Below are 14599 nucleotides of genomic sequence, written 5' to 3' on the forward strand. Positions count from 1 at the left end.
GGAAACAGCCAGCTAAAGTAGGAGCCTGGAGCATGAGGCCAAGGTTCCAGTGTAGATAACCTTGGCCCTTGCTCTGATTTGCTTTCCCAAATATCCTCAACCACTCTGACTCTTCATTGCGCACCGAGCTCTTCTGTTCTAGTGCATCAGCCACTCAGCTGTCTCTACAGACAAACTCTCCACCTCCCATTCTCTTTGCTGCTGCAGTCATCCCCAGGCCTGTGTCTCCACCCGTGTCTCCATAGACAAGAGCTGGTAAATATCAGCAAGGCCATAACCTGGAGGAAGCCAGGAAACAGAGACACCAGGAGAGCAGGGGGGCTGAGAACAATTTATTATAATCCATCAGGGTATATCCCCAAGGCCACGATCCTTTTAAGTAGGTTTTACTTTCTGCTTCTATAATTTCTCACTATCCCATCAAATTATAAACCCAAGTCAGTAGATTTATCCATTGAGGATGGTTCAGTCACTTTCCCCCAAACCCACCAGTTGGCAACCAATCAAGGGTTAGCACATGACCTTTGGGAGTAAATTTAGATCTAAACTGGACCAGCTTGGTAGTACATGTGTTTAATTCCAGAGCTTGGGATACACTTTTAGGGACCAAACTGTAATACAAAAATATTACAGTTTACATGATAAATGTCTCCCAAAAGCTCTTGTGTTTGATTACTTGGTCCCCAGTTAAAGGCACAGGGAAGACTGTAGAAGCTTAAGGAGAGAGAGAATCTCTGGAGGAAGTAGAAGATAGGACTTCAACTTCTGTTGTTGCTGTTATTTGTTTGTTTAAGACAGGGTCTTTCTGTATAGACCTAGCTAGCTGGAACCCACTGTGTAGACCAGGCTGGCTTTGAACACATCACCGAGATTCACCTGCCCTCCTCAGTACTGGGGTTACAGATGTGTTGTTCCATGCCTAGTTGCCTTTAGGTTTATAGCCCAGCACCCACTTTCTGCTTCCTGACGTGGGCAGGATGTGATCAGCCATAGCCTGCTCTTGCCAGCATGCCTTCCCTGGCATAAAGGCCTGAATACCTTCTCAAGCAGTGAGTCAACAGTAACCCTTCCTCCATTAAATTTCTTCTTGGCTGGCATACAGAAAAGCAACCAATACACACTGCTTTTGCTTTAGTGTGCTTTTCTTAGAGTGAGCCACTGGGAACTCCTCCCTCTTCCCTAAACACAAGGCACTCATGCCTTTCAAGGTAATCTTACTTCTTTATCTTGGAATGATTGGCTTTGACCTTTAGAATATATAGAAATATGATTATCAGATAAAACAGAGGTGCTCGGTTGTGCTATAGATTATCTCTCTGTCTCTCTGTCTCTGTCTCTCTCTCTCCCTCTGTGTGAGTGTGTGTGTGTGTGTGTGTGTGTGTGTGTGTGTGTGTGTGTGTGTGTATTCTGTACCAGTTCCTGCTCTGAACGCTTGGGGAGTGGGGGATCTTAAGTTACAGAGATGAAAGAATCTTCCTTTGTGATCCATAACAATTCCTTTCACTCAAAACTGAATTTATGTTGGTTATATAACTCTTGGAAAGTCCCTATGGGTGGAGCTAGCCGACAAGAAAACCAACTGTGGGGGTTGGGGATTTAGCTCAGTGGTAGAGCCCTTGCCTAGCAAGCGCAAGGCCCTGGGTTCATTCGGTCCTCAGCTCCGAAAAAAAAAAAAAAGACAAAATAACAAGAAAACCAACTGCATGATTGAAAGGTTGGAACTTTGGTCCTACCCCAGACCTCTAGGGAAAGAAGAAGAGCTAGAGAATAAATCCATCCACCAATGGTCAATGATTTGATTAGTCAGCCTCTGCCTATAACAGGTTTATATAAACTTCCAAAGAGGCTAACAGTACAGTTCAGGTGACAGAGGGCTTGCCAAGCATGCCCAAAGCCCTTCATTCACTCATCAACAGGGCATACAGTGAGCGTGGTGAAGCGGGTCTGTGATCCCAGCACTGAGGAAGTGGAGACAGGGACTGCAGTATTGCCCGAGCTTGAGCTTGAATAAAGAATCCCTGATGCAATTGCATTGGAGTTGATTCCTTGGTGGTCTTTGGGGTTCACAAATGCTTCCTGGCATAAGGAAGGAAGGAAGGAAGGAAGGAAGGAAGGAAGGAAGGATGAGTGGGTGAAATGGATGGATAGATAGTAGATAGATAGATAGATAGATAGATAGATAGATAGATAGATAGATAGATAGATAGATAGATAGATAGATAAACACAGGGCTGGCCAGATTCCTTCTGGGGAATGAATGGTGATCCTGGAGTGAACAGGGAGGCTTGAGCCCCAACCCTTACACCTCACCCTGCAAATCTTTTTCCCTCTCAAATTTCACTTGCAGTTTTTATATTTTCTTTTATGGTAAATTAAAAATGTGAAGCAAACTTCCTCTGGGTTTGCATCCTTTCTAACAAATCACTTAACTTGAGAAGGGGAAGATGTTAATTCTAGACACCCAGTTGGTCTTGTAAGAATTAGTTAGTTACACAAGGAAGGAAATCCCTCATCTTTAGTCTCAGAAATGTGTGATTAGTATTGATAAATGGTAGTTTTTCCTTTCACCAGCTAAATTTAAATGAGACTGAATTAGTCAGGATTCTCTAATGTAACAGAACTGATAAAATGAATGCGTGTGAGTGCGTATGACATTAGAGTAGTTTACAGGCTGTGGTCTGGATAGTCTAATAATGGGTCTCACAATGGAAAACCATGAATACAGTAGTTGTTCAGTCCAAGAAACATCTGGTCTCAGCAGCCCCTATCTGGTGCTGGCAGCCCAGGGAATTCCTAGAGAGCTCCTGCTCTTCAGTCTCCATGGAATCCTGAACAGGGTCTGATACCAGCAAAGGGATAACTCGGCATTGAAATAGATGAACTTGCCAGCAAGAGAGACGGCATGTAGGCAAAAAGCAAAACTCCTCTCTTTATTCCATGTCCTTTTAAAGATAGGTGTAGCTGAGATTTAGAGTGGGTCTTCCCACCTCAAATAATTACAGAAAATCCCTCACAGGCATTGCTTGGGTTTGAGCTAATTCCAGATGTAGGCAAGTTGACAGCCAAGATTAGCCATCGCAGAGAGTGTCCAGGTTTTTTATTTCTGTGATAAATAACATACTCAAAAGCATGAAAGGATCTATTCAGCTTATATAACAGGACCCAGAGCTTAGTTACCCCTGCCCCCACCTCCACAAGACCTTAGCACAACTGACTCCATGATAGAATTGCCATTCGGGCTGTAAAACTCCGCTTGTAGGTAGCACAACCCGCCAAAACTAAAACAGAAGCCTAATCCATCAAAGCCCATAGTCCTGGGAAAGTCTCTAATGTACTCACCTTGCGTTTTTGTTTTTGTAGTTCCGCTTCTGGCTAACTGTTCTTGCTAACTGAAGTTTGTCAACCCATAACATGGGTTTTGTGTTTAAAATCTCACCCTGGGCGAGGCTCGGGGCTACACTGTGATCCTGAACACCCAGTGTGGTCTCTGGCAGGCTAAGGAAGACTTGCAATTGGCTTCAGCCATCGGTGGTGAGTAACCCACAACACTTACCTACAACCAACCATCAAAGAAAGCCAAGAGAGGAAGCTGGAGGCCAGAACCGAAGCAGAGGCCATGGAGAAACCTACTTTTTGGCTTGTTTGCATAGCTTGATCAGCTTGCTTTTTTATTTTATTTGAGTTTCAACGTTTTATTACAATAACAGCCAAACATTTCATTCTTTTTGTTTAATTATTTCTTATACTTATGAGATCATAATTATATTTTTCCTCTTCCATTTTTCCCTCTAAAACTCTCCCATAGACCCTCCCTTTCTCTTTTACAAGTTTATGCCTCTTTTTTTATTAATTGTCATAGCATACATACATAGATTTTTTTTTTTTTACTTTCAAGATAGGATTTCTCTGTGTAGCTCTAGTTGCCTTGGAACTTGCTTTGTAGACCAGGCTGGCCTTGAACCCAAGATCTACTTGCCTCTGCCTCTCCGAGTGCTGGGGTTAAAGAGATTCACCACCACCACTGACCATAGATTCTTAAGTGCATAAGTAACCCCGTTCAGCCTATAAAATGTTACTTAGACAAATGTTTTCATGGGTTAACTACTTGGCACCAGAAATGGCCATCTCTGGCATGCCCTTCTTTGGGAAAGATGACTTTTCCAGCACAGTGCACATATCTATGATATAACTGTCATACCTAAGGCTCAGGATCATGCAGAGAGAGAGGGTAGAAAGACTCTGAGGACCAGAAGGACATTAGAGTTTGCTGTGAGACTTTCAGAATCCATAATCATAAAGTCTCATTGATAGGAATCCTCAATATGAGCTGAACAAGAACAATAATTAGGGGCAAGCTAACATGAACAGAGGAAAGCCTGTTCCACACAGGCCTCAACCATACAAAACAGTTTATAAGTTTGCTTTTTTTGTACAACCGAGGACCACCTTATCAGGAGGATACCACATACAGTGATCTGCTCCACTCCACATACCAACGATTAATCAAGAACATGCCCCACAGACTCAAATAGGCCAAACATAGGCCAATCAGATGGAGCCATTTTCTTTCTTCATTTTTTCTTTTCTTTTTATTTTTAATTTTCTCAGGTCCCTGGGAGCAAGTTACAGTCTTTTCCTCCCAGTCCCTCTGTGCTTAGTCACCCTGATTTTGAGGTCTCAACATCATGGTTCTCAGCTAATTTGGGGGAAAATATCTTGAGCAAAATACAACAGGAAAAGACTCTCCACATTTCTGTCCTAAATTCATTTTTATCCTTTCTTGTCTCAAACTGTGGGTTCAACACCACCACCATGCTCTGTGGGAAGAAAGAAAAGCCCTCCAGTTCCCTTGGCTCTGCTGGAGGCTGGTGCAAGGCCCCTGTGTGTAGGGCATAGAATTCTAGCTTTTTCTTTTCTCTGTATATTGGGCTCAGAGATTATACTTTATGGGAACGCAGACAGTCAGCATTTACTAACATGTATCTGTCTACTTTCTTTTGTTTAATAAAAAGGAAAAAGGAAAAAAGGGGGGCACAGACGGTGAGCAAGGGTGGGTTTGAGGTGTGTGGGGCATCCAACAACATGGCTTCTCCTTTGGCATGTTTCATTGTGACGTTTAACTGACGTCCTTGCAGTTTAAGGTGACTCTTTTAAAATAAAACTCTCCTGTGACGGGAGAATCAGCAGAACCTGTAGGGTTTTATTTGGAGTTGCCATTCTCTGTTGTGACTTTATTTTATTTCTTTTTTCTCTTGTAAGTGACATCATTTATTGAACATTTACAGTGCCTTCTTTCTTTAATTAAATATTTTTTAATTTACATTTCAAATGTTATTCCCTTTCCCAGTTTCCCGGACATAATCCCCCATCCCATCCCTCACTCTTCTATAAGGGTGTTCCCCTCCTCAACCACCTCCCCTTTCCTGCCCAGACATTTTCTTTATTAAAGTTCCTTCTTCTCTGATGACTTTAGCATGTGTCCAAAAACCTAACCAGCAGAGAGAGCAACAAAAAACATGTCTCTTCAGAGCAAAGGAAACCCTAAGACACTCCCCCACATACATATACTTAAAGAAATCAAATAAGTCTAAAAGAAAATTAAATATAAGCTCCAAACACCACGGGCGTGAACAAGTGTAGCAGTTTCTTCATGGTAATTTAGCCGTGAAAGCCCCTTCCCTCTGACTGTATCATTCCATACCCGTGACTTCTCTAGTTATGTAAGGATGGCATATACGCTGCACTGTGTTTGAAACAGAAAAGCAGGAGAAAGAAACTAAATGTCCATCAGAAAGCTGTACGAGCCCCGAATATGTATGTGTCTGTGACTGTCCACATCCTGTATCAGGAACTGGATGCCAGCGTTTGGGAACTGAACACTGGGCTTCTGAAAAAAGCAGTGTTTGCCTTTAACCATTGAGCCATCTCATCGGCTTTTTTCCACTTTTTTAAAAGCTCATGTTTATGACACCAAGGCACACCTATAATCTCCTTGACCATGGCGTTGGGAAGAAACAGGCACAGTTGGATCCCATGAGCCTGCAAGAAGGGGCCCCCACTCTCTCACTGCCTTCAGACTGACTGTCTTTGCTTCCTTGGAACCCAGCCCAGTTGAAGCGTTCTTGGGTGTGGCTCCTGAACGATGACAGGCCAAAAGGAAACAAAGACCGCAAGGAGGAAAAACGAAGCGCATACAGATTCACCCGCAGCTAAAGTCTGCCAGAGCACGGTTATGATTGCGTTCACTACATTGAACAAATGACCAACTCACAAGAAGTCGAGAAATCCCAAGTTGCTTCGGGTGGAGTTCACTGCATTTTGAGTGATTATTAATTAGCAGTAGGTGACAGAACATACATTTCCTTGCCATTATTTAAAAAGTTCTTTCACTCCCATTGGCAATACTTGGTGGCATCTGAGGCAGGTAGGCACAGGAAGCAGTTTTATACTCTGAGACCATGTCTGCTTATAGTTATGCAGTACTCCCCATCTGCAATGCCCCGGCAACCTGGTTCCTTTACGCAGTATGCACACACACACACTCCTTTCCAAACAGTACAGCTAGCCATCTCAGAACCCTCAATCCACTCCCACCTCTGCAGGGCTGCGCGTCCTCCCATCTTTGAACAATAAATAGCAATAACTTTCTTCATACCAGGAAACAATCACATTTAGACAGTTTCTATATTCAAATAGAGTTCTAGTATGACCGGGTCTGAAGAATGGAAGGACCTGTCTGTCCTGAACTGGTTTGGGTACATGAACACAAATGCAAAACTGTGCCCTCTAATAACCTTTCAGGGTGAGTCCCTTATCTACCATCCAATGCCTATGCATAATTGGGTGTGCACATGAGGAAAACCACATGAATCATGGGAAGGGTCATGAGCTATAAGAAGAAAGGAATATTTGACCTAATGTTTCCATCAAAGTAGAGAACCACCCAAATCATGCCACTTTATAATCAGCCACTACTTCCTCAGACCCCATAGAAAGACCCCCATTCTGCAGCCTGGATCCCCAAGAGTTCTTATATGTGTCCTGCTGCTAAGCTTGGCAGTGTCTTCTTCTCTAACCTGCACTACTAATTGGCTCCAAATAAAGCTACTTGCTTCTCTTTTGAATGTGTGTGAGCTTTTGTTTTCAATTCTTTAGCTAAAAAGGCCAAAAACCTGGAAAGACCTGATCCAGATCCTAACCACTGTGACACACTTGCTCTACTTTGAATGTTAGTCCGGCCCGTGCATTTATCTGCACTGGCTCAAAGCGCTGCAGCTATAACTTGCATCTCTTTAAAAGAACTTGAAAAATACATAAAAGCGCTATTGTGTGCATGTGTGCTTGTGGTATGTGTGGTTGTGAGGTACAGGTGTGAAATGTGTGTACTTGTGATGTATCTGTGTCTGTATGTGTGATGTGTGTGTCAATACATGTGATGTGTATGTGCGACATGTGTGTCAGTTTATGTATGCATGTGTGTGATGTGTATGTGTGAGATGGGTTTGTGAGTCTGTTTGTGTGACATGTGTGTCACCGTGTATCTGTGTGTATCTATGTGTGCATGTATCTAATGTGTGTGTGTGTGTGTGTGTATGTACACTGTGGGTGTTTGGAAGTCAGAGGACCTCAGCTCAGGCCTTGTGTATTCTGAAAGTGCTTTTATCCACTGAACTATCATGATGACTTATTAAGAAACATTTTTATAACCTTATTAGGCATAAATTAACTGTGTTCTCCATTAACTTTTCTAATGATTCCTAAGGGTTTTTTTAAATAATGTCATAATAGTAATGATCAAAAAATATTAAATTGAGAATGTTTTGTGAGAGAAGATGACAACATTGTTGACTTGCCTGTTTTCTGAATTTGGAACTGTAGCCTGGAGAGACGGTTTGATAATTAAGAGCACTTGGTGTTCTTGCAGAGGATCCAAATAGTTCCCAGAACCCAAGCTGGACAGTTCACAGTTACCTGCAACTCAGACCTGACTTTCTCCTCTCCCCTCCTCACTTGCACTCCTGAGCACACACATACACATAACACACACACTTTCAGAAGGACGACTAACACATAAAACAAATCAACTTCTGAGAGAGTTTGGAACTTTTCACATAAAACATAGTGCTTTGTTGGGTGACTTTCCTGTGAGCTTGATCAAATCCAGGGTTTTTTTATCTTTAATATTTCTTAAATTGTTGCAAATACTTTGTCCTGGATATTACTCTACTACTGCTTTTCTTGAAATGACATCTTCACCTGATACCTTGCACAAAATACACTCCCTCTGTTTCCCTGCTGCTTCGCTCTAAGCACCACTGGCCGGTGCTTTAGGCCACCATCACAGCATCAGAACCATCACAGCACTGGGACCATCACAGCACCAGGACCATCACAGCACCAGGACCATCACAGCACCAGGACCATCACAGCACCAGGACCATCACAGCATCAGGACCATTACAGCACCGGGACCATCACAGCACCAGGACCATCACAGCACCGGGACCATCACAGCACCAGGACCATCACAGCACCAGGACCATCACAACATCAGGGTTAAGTCATTTTTGTGTTGGAACCTTTGGAAAGTCTTGGCATCTACAGTCACTTAAATTTCACATCAATTTATATATTTTTTTGCAAATTTGATAATGTGATATTAAAAAGCTATAATTTTGCATACTTACCCAAACTAAGAAAGACTTAATTGGATGAGATTCTGAGAGAACAAAGGCAGAGTAACCACAAAGCTAATAGAACTCAAAAAAACAGTCCTGAGGTCAGTTAATACTAAATGATAAATGGCAGTTCATTTGTTCATCCAGTTCTTCTTTCCTTTCTTCTCTTTTCTCTGAGTCTCAGATATCCCAAGACAACCTCTGACTCCTTATGTAGCTGATCTTGAACTCACAATCCTCCTGCCGAAATGCTCAGATTACAAGCTTGTACCACCTCACTCATCCTCAGTTACTTTGATCCTGAGAACAGAAAAAAAAAAAAAAACTGGGAGTTTGTGCTCTGTGTCCACCGGGCCAGTTCTCTACCAACTCAGCTTCTCCCCAGCCCACTAATGCAGGGTTTGTAATTTTGACAAATTACCTGGCTACTATTTGATGTCAGCAACAGGGGAACCTGGGTGAGAATGTCCCAGAAATTCCCTATTCTATCTTTGAAACCATCCCATAAATCTAAAATTATCCCCAAATGGAAGGAGGCAAAATCCAGGGGTGGCCTCTGTACTAACCCACTACACTGGTGACTGTTCAGTCCCATCAAAATGAGAACTCCCTGGAGTGTAAGTCCCTGAAGTCTCATCAACTCCTAACACCACTACCTGGGGCGCCAAGGCTCACTAAGTTCAACTCAGTAAGGTGAGTTCCAACTGTATATGAACTGCAGAAGTTAAATTTTTACCTCCACCCCTAAAGGGCTGAGGATGGTGCTCAGCTGGTAGAGAGCTGGCCCACCCTGCATGCAGCCCTGGGTTTCACCCCTATCATCACATAAACTGGGTGTCATGGTGCATGCCTCAAATTCCCACATCTGAGAGGCAGAGGCGGCAGAATCAGAATGTCAGGGTCATCTCAGCTACCTAGAGAGTTTGGAGCTGCACCCAGCTATGTGAGATCCAGTATCACAGACAAACCAACCAACCTAACTTCCTAAGACCTTATTTAAACATATGTCCTAGAAAGTGCTATACAATGTTATGTGAGCGTGTGTTCTGAGGTAAGCCCTTCTAGAGGAGTAAACTCTGTAGACTTATTAGAATAGAAATTTTAAGAACTTACTACATTGCCATAGCGATTATACATTTATGACCTGTTTATAAAGTTTATTACTGTGTGGGTACAAATGATACATGTGTGAGAGCGCATGCATGCAGAGGTCAGAGGTCATCTTTGTGGAATCACTTTTCTCTTCCCACCTTTACACAATCCCGGTCACCTCCCAGCTCATATGCCCAGCTCTGAAAACAGAAGTAGGAAGGGTCAGAGATCTAAGCTTGAATCAAACTAAAGAAAATTACCATTTCCAATAACCTCCCCTCCCCCTCAACTCAGTGCTTCTTCCCGCTCCAGATAGAACAATTGCAGCTGTAAAGGTTTATTGCTCCAAGTGAGCTTTGGACAGGTGTGTCCTCAGGAAGCTTTGGACGTGAAGTCTGAAGTCTAGGCCACCGGCCAGGGATTCTTGTCCCCCTCTGTGAAGCAGAGGCATAAGGGTGTGACTGAAGACTCTGCAGGCACACTCAGGAATCTTTACTAAGAATTTGGCTTTTGCTCAGGCTGGCCAGAGTTTCCTAGCATACCTTTGTCTTCTTGCCCATCACAGCAAATGTCTTGGGAGTGGAAGGGAAAGAAAGCTAGATTTTTTTTTCTTTTTTTCTTTATTAACTTGAGTATTTCTTATTTACATTTCGAATGTTATTCCCTTTCCCGGTTTCCGGGCCAACATCCCCCAACCCCTGCCCCTCCCCTTCTATATGTGTGTCCCCCTCCCCACCCTCCCCCCATTGCCGCCCTCCCCCCAACAATCTAGTTCACTGGCGGTTCAGTCTTAGCAGGACCCAGGGCTTCCCCTTCCACTGGTGCTCTTACTAGGATATTCATTGCTACCTATGAGGTCAGAGTCCAGGGTCAGTCCATGTATAGTCTTTAGGTAGTGGCTTAGTCCCTGGAAGCTCTGGTTGCGTGGCATTGTTGTTCATATGGGGTCTCGAGCCCCTTAAGCTCTTCCAGTTCTTTCTCTGATTCCTTCAACGGGGGTCCCGTTCTCAGTTCAGTGGTTTGCTGCTGGCATTCGCCTATGTATTTGCTGTATTCTGGCTGTGTCTCTCAGGAGCGATCTACATCCGGCTCCTGTCGGCCTGCACTTCTTTGCTTCATCCATCTTGTCTAATTGGGTGGCTGTATATGTATGGGCCACATGTGGGGCAGGCTCTGAATGGGTGTTCCTTCTGTGTCTGTTTTAATCTTTGCCTCTCTATTCCCTGCCAAGGGTATTCTTGTTCCCCTTTTAAAGAAGGAGTGAAGCATTCACATTTTGATCATCCGTCTTGAGTTTCATGTGTTCTGTGCATCTAGGGTAATTCAAAGAAAGCTAGATTTTTTATCATTTTGCAGTCCCCAGTGTTTTCTTTATAGGTGATATCTACCTGTTTCTGGCTTCAGAGTTGTAAAGGAAATGCTGAGAATGTAGATCAGAGTGTTCCGGGTTCCCGTTTTCTTCTTAGAGCATATCTTGAATTGTGTTCACATTTTCCTTTATTTCCTTTCCTTCTTACCCTAGCTTCTCTCTCATGCTCTACTGGGCCTTGCATAAACAGTACAGTTATATTGTATCCTCATTTGAAGTAGTAAACTCAAAACGCCAAGGGATGAAACACATTATTGAGGTCCGCCTTTATGCACACCAGTTGAAATGAGACAAATTATCTCACATCACAATTTATTTGGGGCTGAAGATGTAGCTCAGTTTGTGGAGAGCTTGCCTGGCATGAGTAAATCTCTGAGTTTGATCCCTAGTACCACATAAGCTTGGCATCAGGGAGTAATTCCAGCATTTAAGAGATGGGGGCAGGGAGATCAGAAGTTCAAGATCATTCTCAGCTACTTATTGAGGTGGAGGCCAACTTGAGGTATGTGAGACCCTGACTCACAATAAACAAACAAACAAGTATCAAATAAATAATATACCACTTGCCAATAGTATTTGCCTCTTTTTAGGAAAGGTTGCTAAACCACGAAATGAAGCAAAATGAAGATAGACTGTGACACATCTGGGTGGAGCATTGTGAGGTATTTGGTTATTTTGCAAACCCCCTTTCTTATTCAGAGCTTTAAAACAAAGTAAATCTAATCACCAAGGTAACTGTGGCTCCAGAGTATCGACGACATTCCTTGGCCTGTGACATCATTTCCATCCTTAAGCCCGTCCCTTCTTGGAGATGGAACATATCCAGAGCAGGCAAGATTCTAAGTCTTCTTAATGTTTTCCTCTCTTAGAGCGTGCTTAAATACCTGAAGGGGAGGGGGCAGGTCTGATTGCACTTTCATACTCTACGCAGGTACACTGTCTACTAAAAGGTGTAATGACACCCAGCACCTTTTTTGTTTATTAATCATTCCATTCGTTTACATCTCATGATATCCCACTTCTCAGTTATCCTCTCCCTCAACACCCCCAACTCACGACCGCCTTCCCCTGTCCCCTTTGCCTGTATGAGAGTGCTCCCCACCCACCCACACTCTCCTGCCCTATCTCCAGCATCCCCCTATGCTGGGGCATCAAACCTCCCTGGGACCAAGTGCCTCCCTTCTCATTGCTGTCAGGCAAGGCCATCCTCTGCTACATATGTATCTGGAGCCATGGATCCCTCCAGGTATGCTCCTTGGTTGGTGGTCTGCACTCTGAATGAACTGGGTGGTCAGGCCAGTCTATGCTGTTTTTCCAGTGGGTTTGTAATCCCCCTCTGCTCCTTCCACCAGTTCTCCCATCAGGTTCCCTGAGCTCAGTCTGATAGTTGGCTTCAAGCATCCACATCTGCATTGGTCCTGTGAGCAAGTGTCTCTTGACTACAGTGACAGTGTTGGTGTCTGCAGACATGATGGAGCCCCATGTGGGGCAGTTCCTGGTTGGTTCCTTCAGTTTCTGTTCCATTTTTTTTTGTCTCTGTTCTTCCTTTGGACAGGAACATTTCTGAGTTAAAAACTTCGAGATGGATAGGTATTCCCATCTCTCAACCAGGAGCATCAATCTACTGGAGGTGGTCTCAACTGGTTCTCTCTCCCCCTTCTCTGCACATTTCAGCTATAGTCATCCACACCTTTCCCTGGTGTCTGGGACCCTCTGGTGGCTATCCCCAGTTCCTCATTCTCCCTGCTATATATTTTTGTTTCATTTTCTGACCTCTCTCACATCTCCTCCAGTTCCTGATACTGCCATGCTTATTTCCTTCCCCTCCTTTCTCCCTCCCGGTCCCCCTCTCCCTCCACCTCCCACAATCGTCCTGTTTCCCTCTCAATGCATGACTGAAACATGCACACCCTGGTCTTCCTTCCTTCTATGCTCCATATGGTCTGTGCATTATGGGCATTGTGAGCCTTTGGGCTAATATCCACGTATTAGTGAGTGCATACCATGTGTGTTCTTTTGGGTCTGGGTTACCTCACTCTAGTTCCATCCATTTGCCTGCAAATTTCATGAAGTCACTGTTTTTAATCTCTGTATAGTACTCCACTGTGCATACATACCACATTTTCTGTATTCATTCTTCTGTTGAGGGACATCTGCATTGTTTCAGCTTCTATTTCCAGTTTTCTCAGGAACTGCCAGACTGATTTCCAAAATGGGTTGACCAGCTTGCAGTTCCTCCAGCAAGGGAGAAGTGTTCCTCTTCACATCCTCGCCAACATCTGTTGTCACCTGAGGCTTTGGTCTTAGCCATTCTCACTGGAGTGAAGTGAAATCTCAGGATCCTTTTGATTTGCATTTCCCTGATAACTAAGGATGTTGAACAGTTCTTTTTTTTTTAAATTTATTTAATACTTAATAATAATTCTTTGGTTTCCGGGCAAACATCCCCCTCCCCCCTCCCCTTCCTTATGGGTGTTCCCCTCCCAACCCTCCCCCCATTGCCGCCCTCCCCCCACCAGTCTAGTTCACTGGGGGTTCAGTCTTAGCAGGACCCAGGGCCTCCCCTTCCACTGGTGATCTTACTAGGATATTCATTGCTACCTATGAGGTCAGAGTCCAGGGTCAGTCCATGTGTAGTCTTTAGGTAGTGGCTTAGTCCCTGGAAGCTCTGGTTGCTTGGCATTGTTGTACATATGGGGTCTCAAGCCCCTTCAAGCTCTTCCAGTTCTTTCTCTGATTCCTTCAACGGGGGTTCTATTCTCAGTTCAGTGGTTTGCTGCTGGCATTCGCCGTTGAACAGTTCTTTAAGCACTTCTCAGCCATTTGAGATTCCTCTGTTGAGAATTCTCTATTTAGGCCTGTACTCCACTTTATAATAGGATTATTTGGTTCTCTGGAGTCTACCTTCTCCAGTTAGTTCTTTGTTTATTTTGTTATTTGTCCTCTATTGGCTGTAGGATTGGTAAATATCTTTTCCCAATCTGTTGTTGCCGTTTTGTCTTATTGACAGTGTCCTTTGATTTACAGAAGCTTTTCAATTTTATGAGATCCCATTTGTTGATTATCGCTCTTAAAACATAAGCCATTGGTGTTCTGTTCAGGAAGTTTTCCTCTGTGCCCAAGTATTTGAAGCTCTTCCCCACTTTCACATCTATTAGATTTAGTGTATCTGCTTTTATGAGGAGGACCTTGATCCACTTGGACTTGAGCTTTCTACAAGGACATAAGAATGGATCAATTTGGATTCTGTCACATGAAGAGCACCAGTTGAACCAGGACCATTTGTTGAAAATGCTGTCTTTTTAGCTTTTTTGTCAAAGATCAAGTTACCATAGGTGTGTGGGTTCATCTCTGGGTCTTCAATTCTATCCCATTGATTTACTTGCCTGTCTCTGTACCAAGACCCTGCCTTTTTTTTTTTTTATCACTATTGCTCTATAGAATGGCTTGAGGTCAGAGA

General features: G+C 43.6%; 1 long non-coding RNA gene across 1 annotated transcript; it reads left to right on the forward strand.

The window, feature by feature from the left end:
* Positions 1–1147: 1147 nt before the first annotated feature.
* LOC148001584 (uncharacterized) lies at positions 1148–7122 on the forward strand. Its single transcript, XR_015636343.1, has 3 exons — positions 1148–1208; positions 3361–3531; positions 5956–7122. It is a non-coding gene; the product is annotated as an uncharacterized LOC148001584 (long non-coding RNA).
* Positions 7123–14599: the final 7477 nt, after the last annotated feature.

This window comes from Rattus norvegicus, chromosome 13, assembly GCF_021556685.1.
Source record: "Rattus norvegicus strain SHRSP/BbbUtx chromosome 13, alternate assembly SHRSP_T2T, whole genome shotgun sequence".
In the NCBI taxonomy this organism is placed as follows: domain Eukaryota; kingdom Metazoa; phylum Chordata; class Mammalia; order Rodentia; family Muridae; genus Rattus; species Rattus norvegicus.